Source organism: Ranitomeya imitator, chromosome 7, assembly GCF_032444005.1.
Source record: "Ranitomeya imitator isolate aRanImi1 chromosome 7, aRanImi1.pri, whole genome shotgun sequence".
In the NCBI taxonomy this organism is placed as follows: Eukaryota; Metazoa; Chordata; class Amphibia; order Anura; family Dendrobatidae; genus Ranitomeya; species Ranitomeya imitator.
Genome location: NC_091288.1, coordinates 135,939,103 through 135,956,648, shown reverse-complemented (window position 1 = coordinate 135,956,648; position 17,546 = coordinate 135,939,103).

The following is a 17,546-nucleotide window of genomic DNA, read 5'->3' as shown; positions in this document are numbered from 1 at the left end:
ATAGGCTATAGATCATATATAGGGACTAAGTCGGTACTTTTTTGTTATACGGTAGTAACTAGATAACCTGATAGGTAGACAAGAAACGGATATAGATCATTTTTTCATATATATAAATACCTATCCTGTTTTCGTTCATGTGTTGTTCTGATGTTGCGGAATTAGCATGTGGTTTGATGATTTTATATAGTATATAAATTACCACATTATGCAATGACTCACCATTAATAGCTTTTTGTTTCACTTTTTCCTTTTTTCTAAGCGGTATTTGCACTTTTATGTTCATTGTACCGTTGGTATATGAACTGTGTCTTTTGTTTTTTCCTCTATTTGGGTGAGATTACAGCCCAGGGATTAGGTGGACTGTGTCCCACAATGGAGGATTAGACTCATCATAATGTGCTAACCAGCTACATTTTATGGCTGGCTATTAATAGCGACTCACACCGGGCACTTGTCACTTTGTTTCTTAGCATTTGACACTTTATATACTCCTGGGTTTCGGTCCCCTGCTCGCCGGCGATTACTTGTCATGTGGTGTGGGCGTAGCGCTAGCCCGCTCACGTGATGGTAGGATGCTGACGTAGTAGAAGGGCTGGAACGCAGGGATGCGGTTCACTCATGCGCACTAAATACCGGCACAATCGTCGCCTGATTGGCGGCGACTTATATATAAACCGGACGGAGATCCGAATTAGGCCACGCCCCCTGAGGAAGCGGTATTCACCAGACGCGAAACGCGCGTTGGGGTAAACAACAGAGACCAGGACAGGACCTGCCACACCGATCATGGGTAAATAGAGTCTTGAACGTTACTTCACTTTATATATTTTACCATTATAAACATCTGATCGGCCTGGCGATCTGACTGCTGTGGTATACTATTGACACTGTGTATGCTTACCTTAAGGGACAGTCTCAATACCACGGTATGTCGGTGGATCTATACCTGTCATTGTAGCACATTTGTTGCATGGTACATATAAACCTATTTGATGGGGTCCTGATCCAGGGTCTATTGTTTTTTGATGTACTCACGGATTTTTCACATGTCATTGTATATGTGGTACCAGTTTTAATAATTTTGTATTGTTCTTAATAAAGATTGGTTATGATTGATTACGTTATTTCTGGCAATTTCTTTGACTCTTAGTTCTCCTTGGATATATGAAAATATGTCTTATATTCTAGGTTCTTCAAAGTAGCCACCTTTTGCTTTGATGACTGCTTTACACACTCTTGGCTTTCTCTTGCATTGTACTTAAAGGGAACCTGTCACCCCCAAAATCCAAGATAAGGTAAGCCCACCGGCATCAGGGGCTTATCTACAGCACTCTGTAATGCTGTAGATAAGCCCCCGATGTATCCTGAAAGATGAGAAAAAGAGGTTAGATTATACTCACCTGGGCGGGCGGTCAGATCCGATGGGCATCACGGTCCGGTCCAGTGCCTCCCATCTTATGATGACGCCCTCTTCTTGTCTTCATGCTGCGGCTCCGACGCAGGCGTACTTTGTCCTGTTGAGGGCAGAGCAAAGTACTGCAGTTCGCAGGTGTCAGGCCTCTCTGACCTTTCCCTCGCCTGCGCACTGCAGTACTTTGCTCTGCCCTCAACAGGGCAGACAAAGTACGCCTGCGCAGGAGCCGCAGCATGAATACAAGAGGACGTCATTGTAAGAAGATGGGAGGAGCTGGACCGGACCGCAACGCCCATCAGACCAGACTGCAGCCGGACCGCCCCTGGGTGAGTATAATCTAACCTCTTTTTCTCATCTTTCAGGATACATCTGGGGCTTATCTACAGCATTACAGAATGCTGTAGATAAGCCCCTGATGCCGGTGGGCTTAGCTCATTTTGGATTTTGGGGGTGACAGGTTCCCTTTAATGCTCACTGCTATATATCCATGCTGGGGTCACTCTAGATGTTATCTGGTGAAAGGTGTTACAGCAAATATATGTAGCCAGGCCCAGCATCTTTAATTATCTATCCACCACTGGGGTGCTAGCCAACTGTTAATTTATCCCAAAACCAGCTCCCACAATCCTTTTCACCTGATCCTCAGTCCTATAAATTTAGAAGCATTGTAAGGGGTGCATGCGTGGCTGGCACACGTCCTCCTGCAGCAAAGTACACCTGCAGCTAAGTGTCCAGAAGATACAGTTATTTCAATGGCAGGAGTCATGACCCCACACTGTTCATTTGGGTATGTCTGCCAAGTAAGCACCTCTTATTACTTGGACCTAGCTTTTCTATTAACCCTTCACCATGTTTACATATGCCCTTACAGTGTTTGATCCACTAATCCTCACTCTCCTTCGCTATCCCCAAACCCCAGCACCCTCTAACCAAATAATCACCTCCCCTTCCCTCTTACCTACCCACCTGACGACCTCTGCCGACCTGCTCCTCAACCTCAGATCTCTCCTAATTAAACATAAAACAAGCTGGACACTCTTTTTTTCCACCTGCTCTCCCTCTCTCTTCTTCTCACTGCTGGAGACATATCTCCCAATCCTGGACCCCCACAACTTACAATTCCCATTAATTGCCCCTCCTACCACTCCCTATCTAAAGGTACCTTCACACTGAGTAACTTACCAACGAGAACGACAACGATCCGTGACTTTGCAGCGTCCTGGATAGCGATCTCATTGTGTTTGACACGCAGCAGCGATCAGGATCCCGCTGTGACATCGCTGGTCGTAGCTGAAAGTCCGGAACTTTATTTGGTCGTCAGGTCAGCGTGATTTGTCATGTTTGACAGCAAAAGCAACGATGCCTGCAATGTTTCTTCATGGAGCGAACAACCAGTGAGAACGATAAGTACGTCACTGGATCGCTCCTGCATCGTTCTGCTGTTGCCGGTGTCTGACGTCTCCTAGCGACCTAAACAGTGACGCTGCAGCGATCGGCTCGTTGTCTATATCGCTGCAGCATCGCTTAATGTGACTGTACCTTAATACGAACTACCGCAATCTCTCCAACGTAAAATTCGTGCCCTTGACACCCACCACCTTGCTCCCTCTCTCTGAAGCATGAGCACTCTGGAATCTGCAATTAGCTTCATCTGATTCATGACCTCTTTCTCTCTCACAATCTTGCCTTCCTAGGCGTCACAGAAACATGGCTAACACCGCCTTCCCTGCTGCATTGCGATATGGCAGCCTCCATTTCAACCACACTCCTCGCCCTGGCAACACAGTGGAGTGGGTCTTCTCCTTTCTTCTAACTGCACCTTTAACCCAATCACACCTCTTCCCTCCCTTATCCTCCCCTCTTTTGAAGTCTACTCTCCCTCCAAGTGGCCATCGTATACCGACCTCCAGGCCCGCCCACTGCCTTTATTGACCAATTCTTTACCTGACTTCACTTTCTTTCCACTGACATCCCTACTATCATCATGGGTGACTTCAACATCCCTACTGATACACTTCAGTCAACAGCCTCCAAGCTCTTCATCTTTTGGACTTGCTCAGTGGTCCTCCTCAGCCACCCACACAGACATAGATAAGACCTGGTCTTCACCAGTCTCTGCTATCTATCTAACTTCACTTCCTCCCCTCTCCATCTATCCAACCACCATCTGCTCACTTTCTCATCCCTGTCCTCCTCACCTGTCACCCATGTCCAACAACATGCGCACCCCCGCAGAAACCTTGCACACCTAGACACCCACACGCTCTCTGACTTTATTCTACCACTGGCATCCATATCCTCACTCCACGACACAGACAGTGCCACTGCTTTCTAAAATGCCATCAGCTATTGACGCGGTCACCCCTCTCTTTCATGGCAGAGTGCGACGTTTCAACAGACAACCCTGGCACAATAACACTACTAAAAAGCTCTGGGAAGTGTCCAGGGTCGCAGAGCGGCATTGAATGCAGTGAAATCGTCTTGCGAATTTGTTTTCTTCCAAACAAGCAACACTCACTTTCAAATCTGCACTCACCTCTGCTAAATAGGCCTACTTCACAACCTTCATATCTTCCCAATCCTACAACTCCAAACATTTATTCAAAACTTTTAACTCACTCCTCCGCCCACCACTGCCCCCTCCAACCTCCCTCATCTCTGCTGAGGACTTTGCCACACACTTCAAAAATAAGATCGACCAAACAAGGCAAGTCTTCATTGTTCAACCACCACAACCCCTTTGTATACCAGACCAATGTCCAAACCCCATAACCTCCCTCTCCAACATCACTGAAGGAGAGCTTAATTGTCTACTCTCCAAATCACACCTCACCACCTGTGCACTCGACCACATCCCATCCCACCTCTTCCCCAACCTCACCACCACTCCTATCCCATCCCTAACCCACCTCTTCAACCTATCACTAACTTCTGGAACCTTCCCTTCTGTTTTCAAACATGCCACAATCACGCCTATCCTTAAAAATCCAACCCTTGACCCAACTGCTAGTTCCAGCTATCGCCCAATATCGCTGCTCCCATTTGCTTCCAAACTCCTGGAGCAGCACGTCCATGCTGAACTTTCCTCCCACCTCTCATCTAACTTGCTCTTTGAAAATCTACAATCTGGTTTCCGCCCCCATCACTCCACTGAGACAGCCCTGACCAAAATTACTAACGACCTACTTACAGCCAAAGCTAACGGACAATACTCCATACTCCTCCTTCTAGACCTGTCCTCTGCTTTCGACACAGTTGACCACAGCCTCCTACTACAGATCCTCTCCTTTGGCATCAAAGACCTCACCATATCCTGGATCTCCTCATACCTTTCTAACCACATTCAGCGTCTCCCACTCCCACCCTACCTCCTCATCCCATCCTCTCTCTATTGGAGTCCCCCAAGGCTCTGATCTTGGACCCCTATTCTTATCAATCTATACACTTGGCCGGACCACTCATAAAGCCTACAACCTGCAATGACCCGCTGTCTCCTCATCACTACCGGAGCTACCGCCTCACCAACACTGAAGCTGCCGCAACCCCCCAACCTACTGTCTCCTTCCCCACCATCCTGTAGAATGTAAGCCCGCAATGGTAGGGTCATCTCCCCTCTGTATCAGTCTGTGATTGTTAGTTTGTTTACTGTAAGTGATATCTGTAATTTGCATGTAACCCCTTCTCATGTACAGCACCATGGAATCGATAGTGCTATATAAATAAATAATAATAATCTAGACATGGACACAGTTCATTGTGGCGACTGGCAGAGATCCGGTGCTCTGAGCTAATAGTTCGGGACCAGAGACTTGAATGTTTGACCCCAGCAATGCCCCTATTAATGGTAATATATTTTGATGAAAATTACAGGAAACTTAGTACATGGAAACTACAGTACACTCCAGAACCTAGAAAGATTTAGTGTCATTCAACTCAATTCACCATTTTTATTTGCTTAATGTAATTAATCCTTAAATTTAAGATCACATGAGCTTGCAGCTGTGTTTCAATACCCAAATAAATGTAACTTTATTTTTAACAATCACAAGTAGGTAATGTAAATAAAAGCTAATATTAATATACGGTAATCATAATTTGGCACTTCTTGAAGTCTTCTTCTGTAAACGTCAGTCAGTCCTTCAGATCAGTTTTCCTGATAAACTCTAACATCTGATGAACAAAACAAGTATACTATATTTATTTTGTTTCATTATTCCTTCAATATTTTTTCCAGCATATTTGGCACAATAAATGCCACATTTACTACATTTAGGTAATGCATGATTAAATATTTAAAATGTGTGGTAAAAATGCAAATGCAAGTGGCCTGCTCCATTAAATATGTGCAAGAAAGTAGTTATGGATTCCTGTAGAAAAAGGCATGGTGAATACACTGCATGCACCCCAATTGGAGTTTTGGAGAGAGTTCATTGGATGATTTAGCACTAACTTTTCATCTAAAGATTTTCTTCATTTTGAATCTGTGCAGCAGCTTTATAGTAAAAATAGATCAGTCCAATAGCTAATGGTAGGATTTCCGATAATAACATCATATAGAGACATTCTCTATATCTTTGGTAAAAGGCATCTTTAGCTATACCTCAACTTTCTCCCTTATTTTTATAATAAATATCCTTTTTACATATAGTCTAAATAGAACTATTTTACAAATGTTGGTCAGCTTTCTATTACAGCTAGAGATGATTGAACCTTCTCAAATTCAAATTCACCTTTTTCGGCCAATCTTTCCCATGTTTCAATTTGCCTTAAATTTATTTGGGTGAATCTCAGGAAAGTAAATAGTCAGGAGGTCCAGCTCAATGGGGTTAAAATCTTCAGCTTTATTGGTGCAATCTTAAAATAACTTCACATGCATCTGTATTTCATAAATTAGACCATAGACTCATTATGCGCTGGACAAGGATAGACGTGCACTAAAAGGGAACGTGTCATCTCCCAAAATGCTATTAACTTAAGGATACTAAAAAAAAGGATAAAAACACTTTTAAAAATTGGCTGCGCTGCTGGAAAGAAGTCTCTTGCTGCGGTATTCTTAGAAAGGCCTTTATTATCCACTGTGAGCTGAAATGCTGTACTGGCACCTTTATCAAGTGTAAAAAAACAAACCTGTTTTTATCCTGATTTGGTCAATTCTATCTGGCACATTTTTCCCTAGCCATGGGACAGCAACCTATGGCTATTTAAAACTTTATAGTGGCTGTGTCTTCACAGAACCACCCAAGGTGTTTTTACTGTCTCCTATATTAGGGTCCTATCCTATTGTGTGCTTCTCCCTTTACAGTCACTGTTTCCATTAACTTTAAGATATGGGGTTAATCTGCATTGAAAGCCCGGTTGCTGGGAGGAAATTTACTTTATTCCTCCCAGCAACCTCTGGCTTAAAGTCATAGATGCGTGGCACAGAGTGGGCATGGTTATGACTGGCGCTTACTATGTACTGAGCAGTGCCTGAAGCCGTGCCAGCAGCGCCTCTATGACAGTGCAGGAACTGGGTAGCTTTGGAATGCTAACCTTCAGATTAACCCAACATCTATAAGATAATATTATGTCTATTTTTATATAGCACAATGGTATTCATAATCAGCATGTCTTTGGAGTGTTAGAGGAAACCTATACAAACAAGGGGAAACAGCATAACTGCTATAAAACACACAATTAATATTTTCATGTCACATTATGAGAACTACAATACACCACTTCCTATTCAATGGGAAACCCTAAAATGCATGATTAGAGGTATTTGATACAGGAAAGATATATATCTTAGTACCATGTTAGCCAGTAGGACAGTTTCCATCCAAAACACATAAAAAACTCTATTGTCTACAGCCAAGCCATCAGATACAATCGTAAATGTTCCAACCCAATGGATAGGGATGAACACCTTGGTCGCCTCAGAAAGACCTTTTTGAATCAGGGATACCATCCAAGAACAATTGAAAACCAGATCACAAGAGCCACCAGAATATCAAGGAATCACCTACTACATTACAAAGCTAAAGAAGAAAATAACCGGGTACCCCTAGTAGTTACCTACAATCCAAATCTGAAGGTGCTACGGGGAGCTGCACGGAAATTACAACCTTTACTACAAAAAGATGCCCGATAACAATGCATTTTTCCAGACCCCCCACTACTGTGTTTTAGGCAGCCCCCAAATCTAAGAAGCATCATTGTCAAGAACTCCCTGTCCTTTCCAACAGCTGCAGGTACCTTTCCTTGCAACCAGAAAAAATGTAAAACCTGTCCATTTATAATGACCGCGGACAAGATAAAGATCCCCAATTCACATCAGGACTACAAGATACCAGGTACTTTCAGCTGCGTCACTTCTAATGTGGTGTACCTAATTATTTGTACTAAATGTCCAACTGGGGGTCTGTATGTGGGGGAGACAGGGCAGAAACTGAGAACAAGGATGAACTCTCATCGCCATACAATAAGAGAAAAAAGAATGGATCTACCTGTGGCAATACATTTTTGTCTCCCAAATCATAACATTATGGACATGAAATTACTTGTGTTAAAAGGTAGCTTCAAATCTAAGAGAGACAGAAGAGTCTGGGAATATAAACTGATGACGACCTTTGACATTCTTAATGCAGGCATGAATGTGTCGCACGGATTTCTGTCTGTTTACATCAACTAAGGAACTTGTCCCTCAGACTGAGAGATGACTTGAAAAAAACTTTTAAATCAGAGTTATTCAAAACATAGAGACATACTGCAGCAATACTTTTATGAATCTGCAGATAAATGTGGTGGCTCATTAGCTAGGAGTATTCATCATAGAGCCCCAACTACATATGTCCCATTCATTTGCACCTAGCTAGTGTGGAGTTTAATGAATCCCAAGAAATTGCTGAAGCATTTAAGGATTATTACAAATCTCTACACAACATTAAAGGTCAACATACAGACGTCACCGCTGTGCTCTGCTTTACAGCCGACACTTACGGTCAGTGTAGGGAAGCTCTCGGCCGGAGCGCGTGCATTAGCAGCGCTCCTGCCGAAAGCAGTTTTAACCTTGTGGACGCCGGGGGACGTAACAGACATCGGAATGTGAGTATGTAGTTTTGTTTTTTTTACAATGGTAACCAGGGTAAATATCGGGTTACTAAGCGCGGCCCTGCACTTAGTAACCCGATGTTTACCCTGATTACAGGTGAACACATCGCTAGATCGGCGTCACACACGCCGATCTAGCGATGACAGCGGGGTGATCAGCGACCAAAAAAAGGTCCTGATCATTCCCCACGACCAACGATCTCCCAGCAGGGGCCTGATCGTTGGTCGCTGTCACACCTAACGAGATAGTTAGCGGGATCGTTGCTACGTCACAAAAAGCGTGACGTTGCAACGATATCCTTAACGATATCATTGTGTGAAGGTACCTTTAAACTTGTACTCAACCTAATGACCAATCTCCATAATTAACATTGATGTAAAATTTTTTCCCAAGATTTTTGCAATGAGATTGGCCCCATACATATTCCACATTATATATAATGACCAGGGGGGATCTGTTCCTCATAGAGAGGCGATACAATACAATTAAGCCCTCCTTCACATGTCCATGTGACATGTAGGATAAACAAAATTATGCCCTTGTAGTCGTGATACCATTTAATGGATAACAAAAATCAAATTAATAATGATATAAAGCAAGCTTTTGAGATTTCTTTTTCTCTTGGTCAGGTATGGTATAATAAAGTATCTGAAGAAACAAAAATATATACACAAAAAATAGCAGAGACCTGACATAATAAATGGACATTTAAAATACAAACTGAGCTCAGAGAGTGAATTCTTCATTAGCTTAGATAAGTGGTGTGAAAATTGTATTGTCCCAGTATCCATGTAAGATGAGAGACCTGATGCCTTCATTGTCTCTGGAGCAGAGTACTCAGATTTTGTAGTTATCCATAAAACCTTGTGACATATTTAATCCTGTGTGGAGGGTATCAAAGACTGTCAAAATTTTGTTCACTGACCCTTCAGCGTTTTCTTTTTGTGATTTACAGTTGCCTTTAAGGCTACGTTCACATTGGCGTTCCGCCAATGTGCGTCGCTGTTGCGCCGGCGACGCAGCGGCGACGCAGCGGCGACGCGCCCCTATGTTTAACATAGGGGACGCGTGCGTCGTTTTGGTGGCGTTTTTCGCCACGTGCGTCGTTTCCGACGCTAGCGTCGGACGCAAGAAAACGCTACATGTAGCATTTTCTGTGCGTCCGATTTTCGTCGGAAAACGACGCACGCGTCGCAAAACGCGCGCGTTTTTGCGCGCGTTTGCGCGCGTTTTACCGTGCGTCGCGCGTTGCGTCGCCGACGCACGGCGGCGCAACGCTAATGTGAACGTAGCCTAACCCCTTCACGCCGCAGCCCATTATCGTTTTTGCTCTCCTTCCTCCCAGAGCCATAACTTTTTTATCAATTTGGCCATGTGAGGGCTTTTTTTTTGCAGGTCGAGTTGTAATTTTGAATGACACTATTACCATACAGTGTACAGAAAAATGGTAGAAGCTGTGATCATCGGATCGCTTGTGCTACACAGAGCGGGACTTCAACCCAGCTCTGTATAGCAGAAATGCTCATTTGCTGAGCGCCAACCACTGGGCTATGCTCACAGAATAGAAATGACAATAGAAATGACAGGGGTCTGCTGCAGATCCCGGGTTGTCATGCCAACCCATCGGCGACAAGTGTGCCGATGGGAGGGATTAGTAATGTGCTTCGGATGTGATTGAGAGATTGACAGCGGCATCTAACAGCCGCGGGTGGATCACGATATGAGGGCCTGGCTGTAGACAATGGACTTTTTAATGTTTCGGATGGAACCTGTGCCATCTGAGGTATGTGGGTCAATAGGTTACCATCGGATGTCTGAATTGAACCACTTACAACTTTTATGGTGTTATCCAGCAGTTCAATGTCAAGTTTATGGTGGGATGAAAGGTATTGTATGGATCTTCATGGAATCTAGTAGAATTTTATAAATTCTTGCTCAAACTCAGTCCAGATTATTAAGATGTCATCAATGTAACAGAAATAGGCCAAGGGTTTGATGGAGCAGGATTATAAAAAGTAATTCTCCAGTTTAGTCATGAAAAGGTTGGCATTCCGGGGGTGTAATTTTGCTGCCCAAAGCAATTTTGGTGCCTAGTAGGTATAGCTCCTCACTGAAACAGAAAAAAAAGTTATGCATGAGAATAAATCTGCAGAGTTCTAATTCAGATTCAGAAGGGATCTCATTAGCTATCAGTAATATTTGGCAGGCGGTCACTCCATCTTCATATGGGATGTTAGAATATAGGGATTCCACATCCATGGTAGCAAAGATGGCACCCTTGGGGAAGGGATCTACTGTAGATAGCTTTTCAAAAAGTCTGGTGTTCCATTAAATAGCTAGCTGTTTTTCTTACTAGTGGTTTAAAAACCACTCCTGATATTTTTCAGTGAGCGTTCCCACCTCAAAAATGATCAGCCTCCCTGGGTTGTCTGGCTTATGAATTTTGGGAACCATAAATAAATTTCTATCCTAGGATTTTCAGGTATAAAGTGCAAAAGGTTTGTGGAATCTGTACACAGGCATCTGATGACTCATATATTTTAGAGTTGGGCTATTATCCAGTTTGGTGTAGTTGTCTGTCAGCTGTCTGTGTGCTTCATTAATGTAGTCTGTTGTATTGAGGGGGACTATGGCACTACCTTTATCTGCAGCAACAAGTAATCTCCTTGTTGTTCTTCAGACTATGAATTAGCCTTTTCCCCTGCACACTGATATTAGATGTTTCCTTTCTCTGTTTATCCAATATTATCTGACTAGTGTTTGGTTACTTAGAAGCCCCAAATCATCTTCACCATCAAAGATCCCCTTCAGTCTCAGTCTCCGAAAGTATTGTTTCATGTTTCTACACAGTCCTGTTTTCTCTAGAGGTTTTGTAGGACAAAAAGCATTAAGCTACTTACCGGTAGCGGCATTTTTCAGAGGCCCATGACAGCACCACGAGAGAGGGGATCTGCCCTTCATGAACAGGAAACCTACAGATACAAAAAGGGCGGCACCTCTCCCATGCATCAGTTGTATTTCAGAGCCTGAGAGGACTACCGCGGTTAGTGGCACACAAATATATGCTATATACAGGTCCTTCTCAAAAAATTAGCATATAGTGTTAAATTTCATTATTTACCATAATGTAATGATTACAATTAAACTTTCATATATTATAGATTCATTATCCACCAACTGAAATTTGTCAGGTCTTTTATTGTTTTAATACTGATGATTTTGGCATACAACTCCTGATAACCCAAAAAACCTGTCTCAATAAATTAGCATATTTCACCCATCCAATCAAATAAAAGTGTTTTTTAATAACAAACAAAAAAACCATCAAATAATAATGTTCAGTTATGCACTCAATACTTGGTCGGGAATCCTTTGGCAGAAATGACTGCTTCAATGCGGCGTGGCATGGTGGCAATCAGCCTGTGACACTGCTTAGATGTTATGGAGGCCCAGGATGCTTCAATAGCGGCCTTAAGCTCATCCAGAGTGTTGGGTCTTGCGTCTCTCAACTTTCTCTTCACAATATCCCACAGATTCTCTATGGGGTTCAGGTCAGGAGAGTTGGCAGGCCAATTGAGCACAGTAATACCATGGTCAGTAAACCATTTACCAGTGGTTTTGGCACTGTGAGCAGGTGCCAGGTCGTGCTGAAAAATGAACTATAAAGAAAAAGAACCCAGCACTCAACTGATGCTTTAGTGCAATTTTAATCGTAGTAGTACCCAATAAACGTTTCGGTCCTTGAATGGACCTTCGTCAGTAACGTACTGTAGAATAATAGAATAGACCGTATGGTCATAGGGTACAAAAAAGCAGCGTCTTATGTGTGAGTCAGATAGGAGCGGTACTGAGGAGACCGAGCTGGATAGTGGTGCTGTCAGACGCAGTGTCCACCGCTAGTCTGAGACTAGCGGTGGACACTGCGTCTGACAGCACCACTATCCAGCTCGGTCTCCTCAGTACCGCTCCTATCTGACTCACACATAAGACGCTGCTTTTTTGTACCCTATGACCATACGGTCTATTCTATTATTCTACAGTACGTTACTGACGAAGGTCCATTCAAGGACCGAAACGTTTATTGGGTACTACTACGATTAAAATTGCACTAAAGCATCAGTTGAGTGCTGGGTTCTTTTTCTTTATAGTCTATGAAGGTGTGGGAACCTAACCTAGCACCATTCTTCTCCAGTAGTGCACACGGTTTTTGTGCTGAAAAATGAAATCTTCATCTCCATAAAGCATTTCAGCCGATGGAAGCATGAAGTGCTCCAAAATCTCCTGATAGCTAGCTGCATTGACCCTGCCCTTGATGAAACACAGTGGACCAACACCAGCAGCTGACATGGCACCCCACACCATCACTGACTGTGGGTACTTGACACTGGACTTCAGGCATTTTGGCATTTCCTTCTCCCCAGTCTTCCTCCAGACTCTGGCACCTTGATTTCCGAATGACATGCAAAATTTGCTTTCATCAGAAAAAAGTACTTGGGACCACTTAGCAACAGTCCAGTGCTGCTTCTCTGTAGCTCAAAAGTGGCTTTACCTGGGGAATGCGGCACCTGTAGCCCATTTCCTGCACACGCCTGTGCACGGTGGCTCTGGATGTTTCCACACCAGACTCAGTCCACTGCTTCCTCAGGTTCCCCAAGGTCTGGAATCGGTCCTTCTCCACAATCTTCCTCAGGGTCCGGTCTCCTCTTCTCGTTGTACAGCGTTTTCTGCCACATTGTTTCCTTCCAACAGACTTACCATTGAGGTGCCTTGATACAGCACTCTGGGAACAGCCTATTTGTTGAGAAATTTCTTTCTGGGTCTTACCCTCTTGCTTGAGGGTGTCAATGATGGCCTTCTTGACATCTGTCAGGTCGCTAGTCTTACCCGTGATGGGGGTTTTGAGTAATGAACCAGGCAGGGAGTTTATAAAAGCCTCAGGTATCTTTTGCATGTGTTTAGAGTTAATTAGTTGATTCAGAAGATTAGGGTAATAGGTCGTTTAGAGAACCTTTTCTTGATATGCTAATTTATTGAGACAGGTTTTTTGGGTTATCAGGAGTTGTATGCCAAAATCATCAGTATTAAAACAATAAAAGACCTGACAAATTTCAGTTGGTGGATAATGAATCTATAATATATGAAAGTTTAATTGTAATCATTACATTATGGTAAATAATGAAATTTAACACTATATGCTAATTTTTTGAGAAGGACCTGTACAGTTTATATACAAAAATATCCAATTGCATTGTAACTAGATACCACACGTGAGATCTATATATCTCAATATATATATATATATATATATATATACACATTTTAGGAAGTGCAACCCCCACGTGAAAAGGGAAGGAACTAAGGGTGCTGTCATGGGCCTCCGAAAAATGCAGCTACCGGTAAGTAGCTTAATGCTTTACTCGGACTCCCATTACAGCACCACGAGAGATTTACAGAGATGTAAGCCACCTTTGGGAGGGACTATAGCCTGCAGCACCCTTAACCCGAAGGTGAGATCAGAGGAGAAGCCCAAGTCCAACCGATAGTGCTTAAAAAAGGTGGAAAGGGATGACCACGTGGCTGCCTTACATATCTGGTCGATTGACACTCCAGATCTTTCCGCCCGGGTGGAATGCGACCTCAGATTCTGCGGAGCCGGACCCCACCTGCAGTATAAGCCAGAGAGATAGCCTCCCTAATCTACTTTGCTAGTGTGTATTTCGATACTCTAAGCCCTTTTCTAGGACCTTGGAAGGACAAAAATAACGCATTATCTCTCTTCCAAGCATTAGTGACTGAGATATATTCTAACAGGCATCTTCTAACATCCAATGTATGGAGTATCTCTTCATTAGAGTTAGAAGGATTAGGGAGAAATGATGGTTGAACTATCTCCTGTGATCTGTGAAAATATGATGCTACTTTTGGCAAATAAGCTGGGTCCGGCTTGAGGACTACTCTATCCTGTAAAAACTCTGTATAAGGGGAAAGTCTGGAAAGCGCCTGGATGTCCCCTACCCTACAAGCAGATGTTATTGCTACCAAAAACGCTGTTTTAAGGGATAACATCTTAATTGAGGCTGAATGTAGGGGTTCAAACGGTTCTTTAGTCAAGGCTGAAAGGACTAGGTTGAGATCCCAAGGTACCGACCTATTCTTGTGTATGGGTCTAGCTCTACTAGATGCCTTAATAAATCTTGAAACCCAATAGTTATTAGCAATGTTACAGGAAAACAGGGCCCTTAGGGCTGAGACTTGTACTTTTAGCGTACTTGTGGATAGATTTAGCTCCAAACCCTTCTGCAGAAATTCTAATATCAGATTTTAATATTGATGAAGGAATACCCATAAATCAGAAGAGGCCAGGAACTTTTTCCAGGTTCTAGAGTAGATCTTTGTTGTTATTTGTTTTCTTCTCTTCAGAAGGGTATCTACTAAATTTGGGGAGAAACCTCTGTCTTTTAGCAATGACCTCTCAAACTCCATGCCGTTAAATGGAGTCCCTTCACTTGTGGATGGCTGATCGGACCCTGGTAGAGTAAGTCCGGAATGTCTGGAAGCACTCAGGGGTCGTCTACCGACATGGTCCTGAGCCAAGCGAACCAGACCCTTCTGGGCCAGAATGGGGCAATCAGTATGACTCTTGCCCGATCCTCCCTGATCTTCCTGACCACTAGGGGCAACAGGGCCAATGGGGGGAATGCGTAAGCCAACCGAAAATCCCATTCTATCAGGAAGGCGTCCACTGCCAGAGTATTCTCCCTGGGATTTAGGGAACAGAATTTTCTGGTTTTTTTGTTGTCCTTGGTGGCAAACAGGTCCACCTCTGGTTGACCCCACTTGCGGACAATATGATTGAAGATGTCTCTGTTCAGAGACCATTCCCCTTGTCTTATGGCTTAGAAAATCTGCCTTTACGTTTTCCTTCCCTCTGATATGCAGCGCAGTTAAAGATAGAAAATGTCTTTCTGCTGTCTGGAATAGGCGATCCGCCACTTGAATCAGAGATTCGGAATGCATTCCACCTTGGTGATTTACGTAGGCCACCGCCACCTGATTGTCCGAGAGGATCTTGACATGGTGACCCTGTAGATATATGAGGAGTTTCTTACCTGAAAGTTCAATTGCCATTAACTCTCTGTTTGGAAGAAACTGATGTTTGGGAGTCCCATAGACCCTGTACTACAATGTCACTCATGTGTGCCCCCACCCTGCGGGGCTAGCGTCTGTGGTTATTACAGGAGTCACATGTGTCACTCAGGGAACACCTGCCGATAATTTGTCCTCATTTAGCCACCATCTAAGAGATGTAAGGGTTGCTGGACTTAATATCACCTGACCCTGCAAGGACCCTTGTAGAGACTGGATCCTACAGATGAATCCTAAGGATCCCAGGCCGGCCGAATCAGGTAGTGGGGGGTCTCCTACCTCGGCCGGTGTGGGAGTTCCTGGAGACGCCACGGTGATCCTGGCTGGGCTGCACGTCAATGGCGTTTTTCAACAGGGAGCAGAGTCCGGAGGATTCCTGTCTCCACCAGCGCCGGTAAGTATTCCCCATCGCCTTCCGGTCTGTGCAGTATGCAGTGCAGCAGGGTTCCGGGGTACCGGCATAAGGAGGTGGGTGCCGTCCGGAGCGCTGCTGGCTGTGTCCGGTGTCCTGCGCCACTCTGTGTGAGCTGGAGCGTTTCCAGGCCGCGGTGATGTCGAGGGCAGAGCCTGCGAGCGCTTCCGGGTCGCTGCGCATGCGCAGTTGATCCAAGATGGCGCCCACCGGATCCTGTATGCCGGGTTCAAAGCAGGCCCTCTGACCTCCCAGCGTCTTGTGTGGACCAATGGGGACAGCGCGAGGCAGTCTGCTGACCGGAATCAAGGGGGATTTTTAAGCAGGTGTCAGATTTAGAACCCTGCTTTGGCCTCATTTCATCATGAAGAGTGATGGTGATCGGTAGCCTCAGCTGCTGGATGAAGTGCGACAGAAGCCCAAGGAAAAGGAGCATGTCAGGAGTGACCAGCCCAGTCATAAGAGCTCATCCAGGCAGGGATCGAGAGCATCAACTGGGAACTCGCATTCCGGTACCTTTTTTCAGCGGGCAGTGGTAAGTGATCTACGTGAATGTTCACTCAGTGACGCAGGACCCTTATACTTTGTCATTTTAGGGGAAGAAAAGTATGGGCAAGACGAAACATAAGGAATGCACCCTCTGTGGAGTCCCCTTACCAGATTCTTGTCCCAAAAAATTATGCACCCCCTGTATACAGCAGACGATGAGGTCTACAGGAGGGGTGGGGGTGGAGTGACATTAGGTCGGATAGAAAATATCACCTTTATTGTCCTCCCCCAGGTAGCGGAAGAATCTATGAGTGCAGCTAACTTAAAGGAAATGATCCATGTGGAAGTAAGGGAATCCCTGAGGTCCCTATCCCAGGCGGGAGGTTCAAAGAATAAGGCCCCCTTGAACTCTGATTCTTCAGAGGAAGAAAGAGAAGAGGGTTCCTAAAGCTCTGTTCCCTCTTCATCAGAAGAAGACTCTGGCCGATTCTGTCTGCCTCTGGACCGGGTAGACAAACTAGTAAAATCAGTCAGAGGTACAATGGGCATAGAAGAGCCTAAAGCACAACCTTCCAAACAAGAGATGATGTTCAGCGGATTAGATCAAAGAAAACATAGGTCTTTTCCGTTGAATGAAAAGATTCAGGAATTAATTCTCCAGGAGTGGAAGAAACCTGAAAAGAAAGGCTCTTTACCACCAGCATTGAAGCGCAGATACCCCTTTGACGATCCAGCTGTTGATACCTGGGACAAGGCCCCTAAATTAGATGCTGCAGTGGCGAAAGCATCAAAGAAAGCCTCACTACCATTTGAGGACATGGGGACCCTTAAGGATCCTCTTGATAGGAAGGCAGATGCCTTACTTAAGGGTACCTGGGAAATGGCGGCCAGATCTTTGAGACCGGCAGTAGCTGCAACTTGTACGGCTAGATCCTTAATGGTCTGGCTAGATCAGTTGGAGTCCCAGCTTAAGAGGGCGCTTCCAGAGATAT